Genomic DNA, 4,132 nt, shown 5'->3' with positions numbered 1-4,132 from the left:
CCAGCTATAACAAGGCTTAGTCTTGTTCGTACCCTACTACAGTGGTGTGCACAATAGTTATCATACCTGGCCATATAAACTCGGTGTCAGAAAATAGCTGTATATACATATAAAGCATATATGATAACCCAAAGGAAGCATTACAACTCTATCAGAGTGATATAAGGTCGGTGAGCCTCCGATTACCATTATGGGATCATAATTATCACTATATCTTTACTTAGAGGATCAACTATCGAAAGATAAGATCAACGACAATGATCAAGATCAACAATATCATGAGCCTCTAGCATTTCTAGGAAATAGGACGTTATTGATATCTTAGATGAATTCACAATAAGAAGATAATGCCTTTAGAAAGAAAGGGTTAGCCTTAACATACCTTTACGTCTTATTAATTACTTAACGTTCTCCTCCCAAGCCCGCAATCTACATTCAAGAGTATTCATACTAAGGCTAAGTCTTGAAAACACTCTTAAGTTCAAATTAGTGTAATTAACGAGCTCGCGGAATTTGGGCAGCACTTCCCCTATTTTATCAACTTCCACTCTATTACAAAGCAACTCCCAAACAACCATAATAATATCCACAATACCATATTCAAGGAGATATGTTCAATTAAGTCTCAAATTAGTTCAAAATCCTCTTTCGAGTTCACCCCATAGTCATCAACTTCAATTCAACACTTTATGACTTCTCCACTTTAATTATTTTCCGTGCTAAGAGTGAATAATATTTACATCAACTCAACCATATAAATAATAGGAAGAACATACCTTATAATAGGGAAACTTCACCTCACTCAACTCCTTCCAAGACCAAGTTCATCACAACTTTGGAGAGAAGCAAGAACCATTACCTTCCATAGATTATCTTGAGGTTTTGATGTTTGATCTTCGCTCTTGATGGTATGAAAGGTTTTGGAGTATTATGGAACCTTCAAGAACTCTCTATAAATGTAGTGAAATAAGTGTGGGAGGTTGATATGAAAATAGGATCTTTTCGGATTTAAAAATGTGTCAAATCACCCCCCTCCCCCGCAGCAATTTGCGGTGGAGATGCAGCTCAGCATATTGGATATGCGGCCGCATCTCCCCTTCTCTCCTTAGGGAGGAGGTCAGGAAGTGAGGCCAGCCATTTTTTTGAGTTTTGATTTGCCACGGATTTGTTATTTTCAAGTAAGTCTAGTTCTCGTTAATATGTTTTGTTGTGTTTTAGGAAAACAATGGCCCAAAAGCAAAAAGCAAAAAGCAAAGAACAAAGGAAAAATTGGCCAGAAATGAAGAATCGACGTTCCGTCGATCAGCCAACGAACCGTTCTTTGAAGCGTCTATAAGCTCGATTTTCCAGTGATGACAAAGTTGAAGACGACAAAGGACGGAGACATCATCGAAGCATCGAACTGATCGATGATTCGTCATTTGTGTCATCAATCAAGATCTATCAAAGAGAAGAGAGAAAGACGGAATACTCGACGGAGCGTCGAACTGGTCGACGGCACCGTCGAATGGAACACATTGCTGAAGGTACAAAGGACGGAGAAATCGACGGATCGTCAAACGATCGACGGTCCGTCGATCTTGCTATCGGGGGCAATTTTGTCAGTACCTGCTGTGCGTTTTTTGGAGCTTATTTAAAGAACATTTTAGGGTTTTTTTAGCAGCCAATTATGATTGTAACCACGTGAACAAAGTTCCATTGGCGGGTGAGCATTGAATACTCCCTTTTTGGAGCTTAGTGAAGACAACAAGATTCCATTTTCCATCATCTTTATCACACTTTGTAAGCTTTATGTCTCATTTATTGCTTACTACTTTTGAGACCATAATGTGTGATTAGTTTCTTTAATCAAAGTTGTGGACCCAAATGATGGGTGTTATGTAATGGGTGTCTAACATTATATATATATATATATATATATATATATATATATATATATATATATATATATATATATATATATAATGAGTTGTGATGTGTTTTATTATTTCTCGTATTCATTGTTCATTAGTGGTTGCAAACACTTGTTCATGCACAAACCCTAATTTATTTGGAAAGATGAACTAGAGTGTGATTTGAAATAATATAACAAGGACTCGGGGCGCTAACCCTCGTTTAATGAACTCGCTTAGGGATAAGATGAGTTCTACTTGGCATATTTAATCAATCTTATTTACAACTTTTCTACATTTGGGAAAATCATGAAAAGAAATACTTTCTAACTATTGGAAAATATTAGAAAGTGCATTAGAGATTAAGTGCATACATAACCCCGACCCATTAGAAATATATCATATTGACACCCATAGCATAACATCTAATCATCGCGGGGACACAACTTTGGTTCTCCAAATCCAAACAAATTCCAAACACTTCAAAATACCGAATACAAACAAAATCTCTTTTCAAACTATTCGGAATAGGATTAAAGCCTTTAAAGACTAGTATCCCATACAATTAGTACCCTTTTCTCTCCATATTCCCTATGGGATTCGACCCCAACCTTGTTTGGGTTACTATATTTGACATCGTCCACTTTACGCCATTAATAGGTGTAAATTGAGCCTATCAAATTTTGGTGCCGTTGTCGGGGAATACGGTTTAAAAATTACTGATTGTTGTGTACTCTTCGTTAAAACTTTTTCTATTCCATCACACCTTGTTTGCTGTTGTGGTGAACCAGGTGAACATGGCAGGAAGACAGAATCGGAATCAAGGAAACCAAGGTGGACTCCAAGTGAACCCACCTACACTAGAAGAGGATGAGGATGAGAATATATTTGCGGAATTCATCAATGAAGCTGATTATACTTCTGCTGTGGTTCCTCCTAGAACTGGAAATGCTACTTTCAAATTTGATAGTTCTATCTATCAGCTGCTGAAGCTTGAAGGTTATTTCCGAAATTCTTCGGAGGATTGTCCACTCCGACATTTGAAGAACTTCTTGCATGTGTGTGCTCAACAATCCCAAGGTGTTGTTTCTGCTGATGCACTTCGGTTACGAGTCTTTAAATATTTCTTGGCTGGCCAAGCAAAGGAATGGTATGAAAAGCTCCCCAGCAATTCTATTCATACCTGGAACGAGTTAGCCAATGCATTTTTGAAGATGTGGTTCCCACCAAGAAAAAAGGTTGAGCTTCGGGATAAGATCTTTGAGTTCAAACAACATCCAGGGGAACAATTATATTCGGCATGGGAGCGTTTCAAGTACTATCTAGCTCAATCTCCAACTCATGGGTTTCCAGATGCTATTCTCACCGAGAAGTTCTACAAGGGGTTAGATACAATGAATCAAATTGCTGTCAACACTGTAGCTGGGGGATGCTTCATGGATAAATCATTTGTCAGCATCACCAGGTTGCTCGATAAGCTCACCACCCACAATCAAGCTTGGCACTCAAGTGATAGTGAAATCCTGTCATATGGTAGTCCCTCTGCTGCCGCGGTGGCCAAAGAAAATCATGAGCGATCATTCTTTTACTCAATTGCAAACCACCGTGGATTTGTTGTCAAAGAGGCTTACGGAGAAAGAAGCTAAAATTGTGAATGTTGTCGAAGAGATGCTATCTCATGCTCCCGGAATGTACCAAGTCTCGGAGTAAGATTATATTGGACAACCAACATAAAAGTGACAAGAAGATAGAAAATTTGACCGAAGTGGTAGGCTCTCACACCGCTTCGATTCATAAACTTGAGTCACAAATGCGAGATATTTCTCGTGAGCAACATCCACCACAAAGATGGGGCCTTCCTAGCGACATAATTCCGAACCCAAGGGGTAGTGGAGGTGATCACATTGCCTCATGCAAAGCTATTTCTACTAGAAGTGGAAAGATCCTTAATGCGGTAAATCAGAGAGTCGTTGAACCTATCATTGTCGAGCCGATTGTTGATGAGGTTATTGAGAAAGAAGTTGAAGAAGAAATATAGGCACCAATTGAAGTTCCTATTATTGTTGAGAAAGATAAGGAAGCACACCCTAGTGTTCTCAAGGGTGACGAGGAGCCAAGTGTTGAAAAGGCTACCGGTGGTAGCACCCAAAATAGCAAGGTCACGGGGGAAATTAAACCCTTGACTCAAACATATAAATCTCATCCCCCGTTCCTACAAATATTGATGAAAAGAACGGAGG

At 38.9% G+C, this 4,132-nt stretch overlaps 1 non-coding gene across 1 annotated transcript; it reads right to left on the bottom strand.

Annotated features, from left to right (window-relative positions):
• Positions 1 to 3,134: 3,134 nt before the first annotated feature.
• LOC132638906 (small nucleolar RNA R71) lies at positions 3,135 to 3,240 on the bottom strand. The gene has a single exon (XR_009581965.1). It is a non-coding gene; the product is annotated as a small nucleolar RNA R71 (small nucleolar RNA).
• Positions 3,241 to 4,132: the final 892 nt, after the last annotated feature.

Source organism: Lycium barbarum, chromosome 4 (genome assembly GCF_019175385.1).
Source record: "Lycium barbarum isolate Lr01 chromosome 4, ASM1917538v2, whole genome shotgun sequence".
Taxonomy (NCBI): domain Eukaryota; kingdom Viridiplantae; phylum Streptophyta; class Magnoliopsida; order Solanales; family Solanaceae; genus Lycium; species Lycium barbarum.
Note: the sequence above shows the minus strand (reverse complement) of the source record. Positions and strands in the feature narration are given on the sequence as shown.